Here is a 15,487-nt window from a genome sequence, read left to right on the forward strand (position 1 = left end):
ACATGCAATACATGGATAAGGGACTACTTCTAACTGGAAACAAACATATAAAATCTAATGCAGAGTTAAGGAAAATTCTACACTACAGGGAGCTCCAAACACCCTTAAGTACCCAGTAGCGGAACATGATAGGCCAGAGAGAGCAGGTGACCTACAGACGATTGGCCTGCTATGTCACATGGCCAAAGACAACATGGTGATGCCCAGACACCTGTGACGCAGAGATGCTGCTAGACTTACCCTTGCCAGGATGGCCCAATGCTAGCAGACCTCTGCATACAGCCAATGCCAGTTTCCACATTCCAGCTCCCCCGACAGAAGAACCGCACCACAGCGCCCTCACCGGTAAGGACCGCAAACATCCACGTCGCAAAACCCTGGTTGTGACACCTTTGACCCAACACCCCTCTCCCAGCACAGCACCCATCACTCAGCACCAAGCAGCACTGATCACAGCAGCAGGCAGCAAAACCCCTCACCCATAGCAATCCACACCCACAGAGCTGTAATTAGACATTTTGGTGTCTTGTGCCAGCAAAAGTATTGGCGCCCCAACCCCCATATTTTAAAGAGGGACAACGTGCGACAAAGGGGTGTGGTCTTGCTGGAAAGGGGCATGGCCACAATAGTACCCCCAATTCAAATTACGCCACACAGTAGTGCAACCTTATTCACATTACATCACAGGATAGTGTCCCTTATTCACGTTACATCACAGGATAGAGTCCCTTATTCTGACCCGCTCGCAAGCGGGTCGATGGTGCCCTAGTGCGCATGTGCACGACGGAGGGAGCTCCGTCATGCGCATGCGCGAGACCCGAATAGCGACGGCCAAGCCGATGTTGATGTTGATTGACAGCACGCCCCCATTGGTGGGCGTGCCGGGGGCATTGCTGCCCAGACGGAGGCGTTCCCATGGGAATGCCTACCGTCTGGGGCCAGCCCCACTGACATCACTAGTGATGTCAGTGGGAGTGCTTTTGGCTCTGATAGAGCCAAAAGCACTCCTGGGCTTGTGGCAGCGAGACCCTACCGCAGGGTCTCGTCGCAAGTCCGATGGTCGCGATGGTCATCTTCCTGGCCACTCGCTATAGCTGTGGGTGGTTACCCACAGCTATACGAGCGGCCAGGAGGCCGCTCCAATAAGAGGTAGGAGAGCCCTGATTTAGAGCGAGTGCTCTGGTCAGAGCGTCCGGCTCTGAATCAGGCCCTGTGTCCCTTATTCACGTTACATCACAGGATAGTGTCCCTTATTCACGTTACATCACAGGATAGTGGGTCTCATTCAGACCCGCTTGCGAGCGTATAGTCGAAGGTGCCCAAGTGCGCATGCGCACGACGGAGGGAGCTCCGTCGTGCGCATGCGCGAGACTCGGCGAGCGACGGGGAAGCCGTCACTCGGGGTCTCGCACCAATGAGGGGCGTGCTGTCGATGGTGATTGACAGCACGCCCCCATTGGTGGGCGTGCCGGGGGCGTGGCTGCCCAGACAGAGGCGTTCCCATGAGAACGCTTTCCGTCTGGGTCCGGCCCCACTGACATCACTAGTGATGTCAGTGGGAGTGATTTTGGCTCTGATAGAGCCAAAATCACTCCAGGGCTTGCAGCAAAGAGAACCTACTGCAGGGGTCTCGTCGCAAGCCTGATGGTCGCGATGGTCTTGACCATCATCATGGACGTCCAAGAGGCCGCTCCAATTTTAGGTAGGCCGGCCCTGATTCAGAGCAAGCGCTCTGGTCAGAGCGTCCGGCTCTGAATCAGGCCCAGTGTCCCTTATTCACCTTACATCACAGGATAGTGGACCTTATTCAGAGGCGGCCATACAGTCTACGATAGCACGGCCGCCTCGATGTTTGGCCAGTGCGCATGCGCACGAGGTAGCCGGCTCCCTCGTGCGCATGCGTGAGACCCGCTACGACCGACAGCGCCTGTCGTAGCGGGTCTCTTTCCAAAGGGGGCGAGCTGTCAATTGACAGCTCGCCCCGTTTGGAAGGCGGGCCGGGGGGGGGGTGGCAGCCCAAACGGAGGCATTCCCATGGGAACGCCTACCATTTGGGGGAGGCCCCACTGACATCACAAGTTCTAATGACCGCTAAGGGTCAAGGGTCAAGACCATCACGACCATCGGAGCTTATGACGAGACCCTAAGGTAGGGTCTCGTCAACCTTAAGCCCCAGGGAGCTTCCTGCTCTGTTTGAGCAAGAAGCTCCCCTCTGACATCACTGATGATGTCAGTGGGGCCGCCCCCAAACGGCAAGTGTTTTGACAGGAACGCCTCCGTTTGGCCGGGCACGCCCCCGGCCTGCCCAGCAACCGGGGCGAGCTGTCACTCAACATCGACAGCTCGCCCTGTCTGCTACGAGACCCCTAACGACGGATCACCCGTCATTATCCAGGTCTTGCACATGCGCACGACGGAGCCGGCTTCGACATGCGCATGCGCACTGGAGCAACATCAACCCGGTCGCGAGCTCGTAGAGCTAACGACCGGGTCTGAATAAGCTCCAGTGTCCCTTATTCACCTAACATCACAGGATAGTGTCCCTTATTCACCTTATATCACAGGATAGTGGGCCTCATTCAGAGGCGGTCGGAGGATGCAAGCAGTCGCTCAGAAACTGGGCGGCCACTTGCATCCTGACCGCCCGCCTCTGTTGCGGTCGTTAGGCTGTGGGTTAACACCCACAGCTCTAACGAACGCTCCGGTGATGGTCGCGATGGTCAGAGACCATCGCGACCATCGGGGCTTACGACGAGACCCTAGGGTAGGGTCTCACTTGTCGTAAGCCCCGGAGAGCTTCTGGCTCTGTCAGAGCCGGAAGCTCTCCACTGACGTCACTAGTGATGTCAGTGGGGCCTCCCCCAAACGGCAGGCGTTCCCATAGGAATGCCTCCATTTGGGCTGCCACCCCCCCGGCCCGCCTTCCAAACGGGGCGAGCTGTCAATCAACATCGACAGCTCGCCCCCTTTGGATCGAGACCTGCTACGACCGGTGCTGTCGGTCGTAGCGGGTCTCACGCATGCGCACACCGTCGCCGTCGTGCGCATGCTCTGTGGGAGGCCATCGACCCGGTCCGAGTGCATCGGCGCTAACGACTGGGCCTGAATGACCCCCAGTGTCCCTTATTCACATTACATCACACGATAGTGTCCCTTATTCACATTACATCACAGGATAGTGGCCCTGATTCAGAGCCGGACGCTCTGACAGAGCGCTCGCTCTGAATCAGGGCCGTCCCTGTTTTTTTTGAGCGGCCTCCTGGCCGCTCGCATAGCTGTGGGTGACCACCCACAGCTATAGTGAGCGGCTAAAAAGATGGTCGCGATGGTCAAGACCATCGCGACCATCGGGCTTGCGACGAGACCCTTGTGGTAGAGTCTCGTAGCCGCAAGCCCTGGAGTGCTTTCAGCTCTATCAGAGCCGAGAGCACTCCCACTGACATCACTTGTGATGTCACTGGGGCCGGCCCCAGACGGTAGGCGTTCCCAGGGTACCGCCTCCATCTGGGCAGCCACGCCCCCAGCACGCCCACCAAAGGGGGCGTGCTGTCACTCACCATCGACGGCACGCCCCCTTTGTAGGGAGACCCGGAGCGACGGCTTGGCCGTCGCTATCCGGGTCTTGCGCATGCGCACGACGGAGCCGGCTCCCTCGTGCACATGCGCACTGGGCCAACATCGACCCGCTTGCGAGCGCTCAGCTGATCGGGTCTGAATCAGGCCCAGTGTCCCTTATTAACATTACATCATAGGATAGAGGGCCTGATTCAGACCTGCTCGCGAGCGCTATTTGCTCGCAAGCGGGTCGATGGTGGTCCAGTGCGCATGTGCACGTCAGAGCCAGCTCCGTTGTGCACATGTGCGAGACCCGGATAGCGCACGACAGCACGCCCAACTTTGGTGGGCGGGCCGGGGGCGTGTCTGCCCAGACGGAGGCGTTCCCATGTGATGTCAGTGGGAGTGCTTTTGGCTCTGATAGAGCCAAAAGCACACTTGTGCTTGCGGCAACGAGACCCTACCACAGGGATCTCGTCGCAAGCCCGATGGTCGCGACCATCTTCCTGGCCGCTCGCTATAGCTGTGGGTTGTGACCCACAGCTATGCGAGCGTCCAAGAGGCCGCACCATTAAAAAAAAAAAATGCCCTGATTCAGAGCGGGCACTCGTTCAGAGCGTCCGGCTCTGAATCAGTCCCAGTGTCCTTTATTCACGCTACGCCACACAGTAGTACCCCTTTGTTTTGTACAAGTTATGCCTGACAGAAGTGCCCCTTATTCACATTATATCACACAGTAGTGTCCATTATTCACATTACACCACACAGTAGTGCCTTTTGTACATATTACGACATACAATAGTGCACCTTGTACACCTGGCCGGCGGTCGATTCCCGGCAGCACCTGGCCGACAACAGCAGAGTTCCCGGCAGCGGAAGCCCAACAGCGCTGGAAATCCCGATCGACGATAGGTAAGTATTGACTAACCTAACCCCCTAACCCTCCTTAGGGGTGCCTAACCCTAACCTCCCCCCCCAAGTGCCTAATCCTAATCCCCACTCTAAGTGCCTAAGCCCCCCTTCCCCGCTGCCTAAACCTAAGTCCCCCGGGGGGGTGCCTAACCCTAAGTCCCCCCCCGGGGGGGGCCTAACCCTAACCCTCCCTCCCCCTAGCCTAACCCTCCCGTGGGGGTACCTAACCCTAAGTCCCCCCCGGGTGCCCTAAACCTAACCCTCCCCTCCTCCCTTGCGGCTGTCCGCTCGCGGCGCCCGGGAAATGTCAGGCGTCTACATCTAGACGCCTGGCATTTCACCCTCACCGGGATATGACATTCGGGAAGCCGCTTACCGGTATTAAGGCAGCCGGCTTCCCGATTTTATACCGTACACATAATGTAGCGTTCCCGCTAGGCTGTTTTAGCGGGGCGCGGCGCCCTGCCCTCCATCTGGAGGGCAAAAAGCGCCCTGCCCTCACAGCCTGCGGAAGCCGTTCTCAAATGCGGGACGCAGTGTCCCGCGGGTGGAGAAACATGCGGTGACCCGGTCACCGCCGGAGAATAGACGGCGGGCGCATGCGCCCGGCATCTATTCTCCCTGTCTGCAGGGCTTGGGGGCTGCCCGGCATGTCCGTAAGTGCCGGGCACACCCCCAAGAGTGACGAAAAGGGGACGCGTCTTATAGACATGCCCCCTTTTCGATGACCACGCCCTCCTTCGGCGCACGCACGTGCATGCCCTCTCTAGCTCCGGCGCCCTGCCTCCCGCCGGAGCTAGAGGGAACACTAATAATGTCACACAATTGTCATGCCCCTTGTATGCATAATGCAGAAATACTACACAGTAATGCCCCTTACGTATGTCACACATTAGTAATGCCCTCATATACATAATGCCACACAGTAATGCCCCTTACATATTATTACACCCCAACCTCACTCACCCAGCGAATAAAACTGTGACCTCATCACCTCAGATTAAAAACAAAAATAGCTGTGCCTTTCAATCAATTAATATAAGCTTAATAAAACTAGCTGCTCCAACAGCAGGTTCTGCAACCTGCTAAAAATATGTGATGATGAAAGTGTGGAACACTTATTTGAATAAGTCACAGCAATAAAACCATAATAAAGGGTACAAACTGTAGCAGGAATAAAATAGGACACACTGGGTTTGAATATAAGACTCCTTCACAGTTCCTCTCTTTAATGTGTCCACAGTATGTTGAACTCATATTAAAAAGGCAATCTCTGAATGGGCAATATTATCCACTGTCCTTGCAACCACAGATAAGATTCCACTGTGATGGAAATAGATACTTCAATAGCGTGGGGAGCATTGAAAGTGGTGGAGGTAAGCCAGACCAATGTAAACATTTGGGTGAGTACCGGCGGTCCTCTCTGGACAGATGGAATACCAGCGGCTATGTCAAGGATAAGAGATCAGCACAGTAGTAAGCCACAAAACTGCACCCGGGGGAGTCCCTTTAGGTGCTCAAACCCCATCTCTTTGCAGCATGCCCTCCCTTGGCCATCATGGCTCCTCCTGTAGACAGAATGAGCTTCTATGCAGAAGGGCCGGGCGGATGCGGATCACGGTCAAAAGTCACGTGACATAACCGGCCTGGCCATCCGCTGCGCTGCCCGATCGGAGAGCTCCGATCATAGTAGCGCGCTGGAAGAGAGAGCGGGTAGCAGCGCCGGCAGCGCTATAGGTGGGAGCAGTGGCTAGCGGCAGGCGGAGGGGCAGACAGAGTCAGAGCCCTGGAATGCCCCTAGCATTCTGAGTCGCCCCTAATCATTTGTTTATAATGCCTATGCCTAGGGCCGTCTCTGACTGTACCTACGGCAGGGTGACTCTACTTTCATTTATAGCAGAAAGTAGTTGAACCTGCCTGTGCTGGCTGAGAATCTCATAGAAGTGGGGAATACAGATGTGTCCACATACATCTATTCTCTGTGCGCTACAAGTCACGTTACACATAACGTGAGCGTCGTGTGACTCGGTAGCGAGCGTCTTTTTGTGTGAATTTTTTCCCTTAATATGCAAAACAATGTGAATATGATGCACAAGCAGCTTCTGCTGATTAATGATAAGTGGCATGCCTATATTCTGTGTACCACTGCGGGTGTATGTGAAATGCTACTGTACGTTAGTGTCAGCGGCTGTTACACTGTAATGTAGCATTTTGCATGCAGATACACCACAGTCGCACACAGAATATAGACATGCCACATATCATTAATCAGCAGAAGCTGCTTGTGCATCATATTCGCATAGCTATGCAATGAAGGTGCACATTAAGGGAAAAAGATGCACAAAAAGATGTTTTGTGCTACGGACTCATGCCACAGCATGGTGCAACAATTGCCATTTAATGTGCAAGGAGGTTATATGTATGTATACACATCTGTACTTTTTTGTTTTTGATTTTTTTAATATTCAGGCATTTATTTATTTTTATTTAGAGCACTATATATGGGAACTTGAAAGACAGCACATGCCAACCCGGAATGGGTATGTAATAATGGCAGTCGGGATGCCTCTTGTGAAAATACAGACAGTGGCATCCCGATGGTCGTTATCCCGACAGGGGTCGGGAATGTATATTTACCCTCCCCCCTTCTTGGGAATGTAGAGATGGGCTGTATTACCATACCCTGACTGCTACACTCTCAATCAACGACAAACGGGATGTAGTTGGTATCCCAGTATGCGGGATGCTAACGGTCTAAATACCGGCGTGGAAATCCCGACAGGTCAGGATCCCGCACCAGTATCCCGACCGTCGGCATCCTAAAGGTAAGTATCGGGGTGTTAGAGAGAGGTCAGTGTGCAGGGTTAGGCACTAGGGGGATGGTTAGGCACCAGGGAGGGAGTGTGAGGATTATGGTGCGGGGTGGTTAGGTTTAAGCACTAGGGGAAGGTTAGGTTTAGGCACTGGGAAGTGGTGTTAGGTTTAGGGTGCTGGGAGGGGGAGGTTAGGCTTAGGCATTAGGGGAGGAGGTTAGGAAACTACTTACCATTCGTTCATATGGGTGTCAGGATTCTGGCTGTCGGGATGCCAATGTCGGTATTCTGACCAGCGGCATCCCGACAGCTTGGATTTCATACCCAACCCCTACAAACATGCAGGAGCCACAAACCAGCAGCTTCACAGGTAATTGACCAATGTTCAGTGTAGGGGATTCACATTGGTAAACTAAGAACACTGAAATAGAGACACTATGTCATTCATTTAGTGATTTTGACCTCTAACACACTGGCACCTTAAAGGACCACTTAGGTTTTCCCAGGAGTAGCACTGAGACTGTTTATGCACAAAATAAAAGTGAACATTTATAGATTCATCAATTTTTAGAACACAACAAAACATTAAAGTGTAATCATAAGAAAGCAAAATGCAATATGTTAAAAATGTTAGCTACAGCATGATCTGAAAACGAGTTAATGTGTTTATACAAAACAAGCACACCCGACAAGGGGCTTGAACCCACACAGTGTTCACTCTAGCTCCGGCGCGAGGCAGGGCGCCGGAGGTAGAGAGGGCACGTTTGTGTGCGCGCCGAGGGCGCGCGCGACCGAGAAGGGGACGTGGTCATTGAAAAGGGGGCGTGTCTATAAGACGCGTCCCCTTTTCGTCACTCTTGGGGGCGTGCCCGGCACTTACGGACACAACGGGCAGCCCCCAAGCCCTGCAGACAGGGATAATAGATGCCGGGCGCATGCGCCCGGTGTCTATTCTCCGGTGGTGACCGGGTCACCGCACATTTCTTCACCCGCGGGACACTGCGACCCGCGGGTGAAGACGACACCCGCAGGCTGTTAGGGCAGGGCGCTTTTTGCCCTCCTTCTGGAGGGCAGGGAGCTTTTTGCCTTCCAGGAGGGCAGGGCGCCGCGCCCCGCTAAAACTACCTAGCAGGAACGCTACCCACAGCCCTGCATTTAAGCATCTCATGCTCTACCAACTGAGCTAGTCATGCAGATGGAGCTTCCTTCTTGAAACCCATATGTAAGATTCAATCCACAGAAAAAGATAATTCTTCTAACAGTATTAACTTAAAATTCTAAGCAAATTATATATAGTTAAGAAAATTATGACAGGGATATGTTAAAATTATATACAAATTAAAATTATTTCAGTAAAGTTCCTTCACTCGGAAGTTGTTCTAAACGTCAGTTCTTTTCAGTGTTGTGCTGCCAGCCTCTGGGAGGAGGACACACTGACCAAACAGACACCAGCACTACTGTGATCAGCCTGGACCTCTATGAGTATGTAATTATTCACAACCCTGCAACACACTCTTTGTGTGGCTTGCCGTGATCGTATAGTGGTTAGTACTCTGCGTTGTGGCCGCAGCAACTCCGGGTCACGGCACTTACTTTTCATTTATTTTATGTTTATGTAAATAATGTTATAAGTAATTTTTTGTAATAACTAATATGAATAACTATATGCTATTATACATAATAATAGTCTCATTTACTTGTTTGATCTAGGTAACCTTACTATTAAACATAAATATATAATGGACAATTATATATAAAAAAATAATTTGTTATTATTTTCCTAGAACATACAGAAATCTAACACAACAGATGGCAATGCTTCCAATTTTTTCTTATAAATATGAAGTATCTTTATGCACAGTGTCAGTTAGTGGATTCTCAGCACCTTTATCATTTGCCTCTCAACATATCTTGCCTTAGGCCTGCTCCTCCCCAGCTACCTAGCTAATGTAGAGAAGGGGTAGAGGGCATCTGCTAGGGAATGTGTAGATAGGCAATGACACCTTACCCTACTACCACTCTCTATCCACTACAAACATGGAAGAACAGTAAAAAGATAAGCAGTTACCAGCAATTGCTCCACAATGTTAGTGGCTTTTAAACCAAATAACCACAAACTTTGTGGATATAAAAATATACAGTACTTAATGAAATATTCAAACAACAACAAAATAACGGGATGCAGTCAGGTTACCGGTGGGCGCTATCCCGCTTGCCAATATCACGATACTTACATCCCGACATGGGACTAAAGATAGGTGTCGAAATCCTGACGCCTATCATTAGCCCCAGTACGGAATTCCGACACCCGCCATACCGAACAAAGGTATGCCGGGTGTCTCAGCGTGTAGCCACGGGAGGGGGGGGGTAGAGGGTTAGGTTTAGGGACCGCCAGGGGGACTTAGGGTTAGGCACCCCCCCGGGAGGGTTAGGGTAGGGGAAGGGGGGGTTATGCTTAGGCACCACTAGGGGGGGTTAGGGTTAGGCACCCCCCCCAGGAGTTAGGTTTAGGGTGCGGGGAGGGGGGGTTAGGTTTAGGCACTAACGGGGGGGAGGTTAGGCACCCCTAAGGGAGGGTTAGGGAGGGAGAGGGGAGGGTTAAGGTACTTACCTTCAGCTGTCAGGATTTGGACCCACCGGGCTGCCGCTCTCGGTATTTGAGCAGGTTTAGCCTGTGGCATTACATACCGATTCCCAAAAAAACAACATAAATAAATATAAGTTGTGGATATTAAAATATATTTAACATATTCAAACAAAAAATTCTAAATATAAGAAATAATGTATTTAACTGTTAAAAACAATTATGAAAGTAGTGTTTCTTAGTATACACCAATATAATGATATGTATCAATAGAAATAATTGAAAGACATAGAAATATAATAAAACTAAGATGAACCACTCATATTGGTGTGAAGATGCCACGGTATCCAAATCTCAATCAGGAGAAACGGTCTGGGGCAAATTAGTCAGGTAGAGACATAACTCGTATATCTGTAATTGATTTTATACACACACACACATTCAATAGGGATTTTAAAATAAACTTATCTTATGGAACAAGGTTTAGCAGTGATTTTTCGGAGAAACCAATTTCTTTTTCAAGCTACTGTATATCAAAGCCTCAGTTTGTTCCTTAAATGTTTGAGATCACACCCATCTTAATTTGAAAGCACCAATCATCATTATTTAATTATTAGAAAAAAAGGTAAAAACAAATTGGACACCACCAGTGATGTATCTATAATGGGTGCATATTATTTTAAACTCACCTGTCCATGGTCCCACGTCGAGTGTTAGCACTGCTCAGAACACCGGAAAATGGCCACCGCGGCCACTTTTCCGGTGTTCTGCGCATACGCAGTAGACTCCAGGCACACTCTAGTGGCCGGAGTCTGCTAATGCTCCGGTGGCTGGCCAGCCGTGTCAGTCGGCCACAGGGGAGAGAGGAGGGGGCCCCGCATGGGGAGTGCATACGGGCCCCCTCCTCTCTTAAGACGCCCCTGGACACCACCTACAGTAGGTAGGACTGATCCTGTTTATGCATAATAATAGTTTGTAGAGAACATTTGGTAACAAACATTTTTTGTTTCATCAATGTATACTTCACAACAAAATAGGAAAATGTATAAATAATATAGTCATCGTAAGAAAGCAAAACCAGACTGCACTATAGTAAAAATGTTAGCTAAAAACAGTAACGCATGCACTGACTTGCAAAATTTATACAAAACAAAACCGCCCAACGTGGGGCTCGAACCCACGACCCTGAGATTAAGAGTCTCATGCTCTACCGACTGAGCTAGCCGGGCACATGGTGTACACTGATAAGGGACTACTTCTATCTGGAAACAAACATGTAAAATCCAATCCAGAGTAATAGAAAATTCTAATGGTGCATACATGCGATCAGATTTTTCCTTCAGATATGAACGATAACGATTTAAAAATCGTTCAGTTGTTCATATCTGAAGGAAAATCGTTCATATCTGACATGCCTGAACGATGGACGATCAACGATGCGCGTTCCCGTTTGTCAGATAACGATATCTGACATCTGATGGGTTTGCAGTCAGACTTGGACGATTCCATTCATTTTAATGCAGTCAAAAATCGTTCAAAACTTTGGTAAAATCGTTCAAATCGTTCAGTCGTTCATCTGACAAATCTGACAAGTCTGACAAATCTGACCGTGTGTATGCTCCATAACATTGTTACCATAAAATTACATTTGAGTCAGTTAAGTTTGTGCACTTTAGTGCTTTTCAGTGTGGTGCTGCCAGCATGTGGGAAGAGTAGGACACACTGCCCATAGAGGAATTAGCACTGCCCTGATCAGCATGTGACCACTGTGCCTATGGCAGGGTGACTACTTTCATTTATAGCAGAAAGTAGTTGAACCTGCCTTTGCTGGCTGAGAATCTCAAGGAAGTGGGGAATACAGATGTGTCCACATACATCTATTCTCTGTGCGCTACAAGTCACGTTACACATAACATGTGAGCGTCGTGTGACTCGGTAGCGAGCGTCTTTTTGTGTGACTTTTCCCTTAATATGCAAAACAATGTGAATATGATGCACAAGCAGCTTCTGCTGATTAATGATAAGTGGCATGCCTATATTCTGTGTACCACTGCGGGTGTATGTGAAATGCTACTGTACGTTAGTGTCAGCGGCTGTTACACTGTAATGTAGCATTTTGCATGCAGATACACCACAGTCGCACACAGAATATAGACATGCCACATATCATTAATCAGCAGAAGCTGCTTGTGCATCATATTCGCATTGCTATGCAATGAAGGTGCACATTAAGGGAAAAAGATGCACAAAAAGATATTTGGTGCTATCGACTCATGCCACAGCATGGTGCAACAAGGGCAGTTTTGTTTTTATATAGGGCACTATATATGGAAACTTTAAAGACAGCACATACCAAACCAGAATGGGTATGTAATACCGACAGTGGCATCCTGATGGTCGTTATCCCAACAGGGGTAGGGTAAGTATACGTACCCTCCATCCTTTTCCCTGTAACACAAACCCTCCCTTCTTGTAGCCTAACTTTAACCCTCCCCACCCCGCACCCTAGCCCTCCCCATTAGTGCCTAAATAATTATAAATTATTTTCAAAGAACATAAACAAATTGAAACTGCCACATGGTGATGTTCTCAAGAAATGTTTCTTATGACATATGAAGTAACTTTATGCACAGTGCCAGTGTATGAATTGTTAATCCCCCTCCCCCCAACCCATCCTGCCTTGGATATCGCCACCAGGGTCTCATAAAATATGAAGCGGGTACAGGAAGACTTCTTGGGAATGTAGAGTTGGGCTGTAATACCATACCCTAACTGCTACACTCTCAATCAACTACAAATATGTAGGAGCAACAACCAGCATCTTCACAGATAAGTGACTAATGATAAGTTTGGGGGAATCACATTGATAAACTAAGAACACTATGGGCTCTATTTACTACAATCCACATATTGAATGCGGATTGTAGTGTGATATTACCGAGTGAATTCGCATTGCGAATTCAGGCAATATCACAGGGATTTACTATAAATCCCTTGCAGGTACAGATCTTGTGATAAAGCTATGTCCCTGCGGATCCCATCCACACTCTAGTCGCTGTATTTTCGGAAAAAATACCGCGACTAAGAGCCCGCGCATGCGCCGACCCACCGTCGCTGCTACCCCCCACCGACGCTAAGCCCCGCCCCCCGTGATCGCGGACCCCGCGACCCCCCCCTCCCTTCATTACACTTACCTGCATCCTCCTGGCCTCCGGTGATATTCTCCGGGCTTCCCGATCAGGTGATCTCCCATACTGCACTGGGACCCAATCACCTGATGACCGGGCCGCAGTACACTGTGGGAGACCAGCTGACCAGAGAGGAGCCATCACCGGAGGCCCGATCACCGGTCCCTGGATTCAGGTAAGTAAAAAACAGCTGCTGTTACACTGTAATGTAGCATTTTGCATACAGATACATGCAGATACACCACAGTCGCACACAGAATATAGACATGCCACATATCATTAATCAGCAGAAGCTGCTTGTGCATCATATTCGCATTGCTATGCAATGAAGGTGCACATTAAGGGAAAAAGATGCACAAAAAGATGTTTTGTGCTACGGACTCATGCCACAGCATGGTGCAACAATTGCCATTTAATGTGCAAGGAGGTTATATGTATGTGGACACATCTGTACTGTTTTTTTTTTTATATTCATGCATTTATTTATCTTTATATATGGCACTATATATGGGAACTTGAAAGACAGCACATGCCAACCCGGAATGGGTATGTAATAATGGCAGTCGGGATGCCTCCTGTGAAAATACAGACAGTGGCATCCCGATGGTCGTTATCCCGACAGTGGTCGGGAATGCATATTTACCCTCCCCCTTCTTGGGAATGTAGAGTTGGGCTGTATTACCATACCCTGACTGCTACACTCTCAATCAACTACAAACGGGATGTAGTTGGTATCCCAGTGTACGGGATGCCAACGGTCTAATTCCCGACAGGTCAGTATCCCGGCACCAGTATCCCGAGCATCGGCATCCTGAAGGTAAGTATCGGGGTGTTAGAGGGAGGTTAGGGTGCAGGGTTAGGCACTAGGGGGAGGGTTAGGCACCAGGGTGGGAGTGTTAGGATTAGGGTGCGGGGTGGTTATGTTTAAGCACTAGGGGAAGGTTAGGTTTAGGCACGGGGAAGTGGTGTTAGGTTTAGGGTGCTGGGAGGGGGAGGTTAGGCTTAGGCACTAGGGGAGGAGGTTAGGGTTAGGCATCGGGGAGGGAGGGTTAGGGTAGGGGTTAGGAAAATACTTACCGTTTGTTCCTATGGGTGTCGGGATTCTGGCTGTCAGGATGCCAATGTCGGTATTCTGACCAGCGGCATCCCGACAGCTTGGATTTCATACCCAACCCCTACAAACATGCAGGAGCCACAAACCAGCAGCTTCACAGGTAATTGACCAATGTTCAGTGTAGGGGATTCACATTGGTAAACTAAGAACACTGAAATAGAGACATTATGTCATTCATTTAGTGATTTTGACCTCTAACACACTGGCACCTTAAAGGACCACTTAGGTTTTCCTAGGAGTAGCACTGAAACTGTTTATGCACAAAAAAAAGTGAACATTTATAGATTCATCAATTTTCAGAACACAACAAAACATTAAAATGTAATCATAAGAAAGCAAAATGCACTATGTTAAAAATGTTAGCTACAGCATGATCTGAAAATGAATTAATGTGTTTATACAAAACAAGCACATCCAACATGGGGCTTGAACTCACAGCCCTGCGTTTAAGCATCTCATGCTCTACCAACTGAGCTAGTCATGCAGCTGGAGCTTCCTTCTTGAAACCCATATGAAAGATTCAATCCACAGTAAAAGACAATTCTAACAGTGTTAACTTAAAATTCTAAGCAAATTATATTTTTTTAAGAAAATTATGACAGGGATATGTTAAAATTCTATGCAACTCCTAACCCCCTCCTTTTTCTACTTAGTGTGACCCCTCCCTTTCATGCACCTGATTAGTACTGCTAGATTGATTGAGCAGCTGCCATTTTTTGTTTGTTTGTTATGAGTTGCGTGAAGGAGCCAGCATTAGTAGGGCATGCTGGTTCTAGTAGTGCTAGTTGGAGTTCCCAGGGGTGACTCCCAGGTAAGCTGGCTCTGAATTTGGATGCATTTATGTATGTGCCTTTATCATGAGGCCTTACATTTGACTAAATTATATATGTGCCTTTATCATGAGGCCTTATAATTGGTATATTTTACATTTGGGGTGAGCGTTTGGGCGTAGGGCCCCCGGGACTGGTCTGGCTGGGCCTCCTCAGGGCATCACCACTTAATACACATAGTTGCTTTTCACATCACCTTTTATGTTTGTTTATTATTCATGTATTTTTTCACATATATTTTAACCTCTCATTCCACATTTAATGATTACTCACACACAGCTATACTTTACACTGCACTGTCACTCTTTTTTCCCATTTTCGTGTGATGCCCTGGGGGGGTCCTGGGCTGCACTTTTTATTTGGGTGCACTGCGGCCCGGACGTGAACCCCTTAGTGTTAGGGACTGCTGGTAACAGAGAAGCCGTGACGTGGCCCAGCAGCCTCCCATGTATTTGCAAATGCATGCAACTAATATCTCTGAATTTCTATGA

General features: G+C 49.2%; 1 non-coding gene across 1 annotated transcript; it reads right to left on the reverse strand.

Moving 5' to 3' along the window:
* Nucleotides 1-11,020: 11,020 nt before the first annotated feature.
* Nucleotides 11,021-11,093, reverse strand: TRNAK-CUU (transfer RNA lysine (anticodon CUU)). The gene has a single exon. It is a non-coding gene; the product is annotated as a tRNA-Lys (tRNA).
* Between the last annotated feature and the right edge of the window lie 4,394 nt (nt 11,094-15,487).

This window comes from Taudactylus pleione, unplaced genomic scaffold (assembly GCF_031769625.1).
Source record: "Taudactylus pleione unplaced genomic scaffold, aTauple2 ptg000248l, whole genome shotgun sequence".
Lineage (NCBI taxonomy): Eukaryota > Metazoa > Chordata > Amphibia > Anura > Myobatrachidae > Taudactylus > Taudactylus pleione.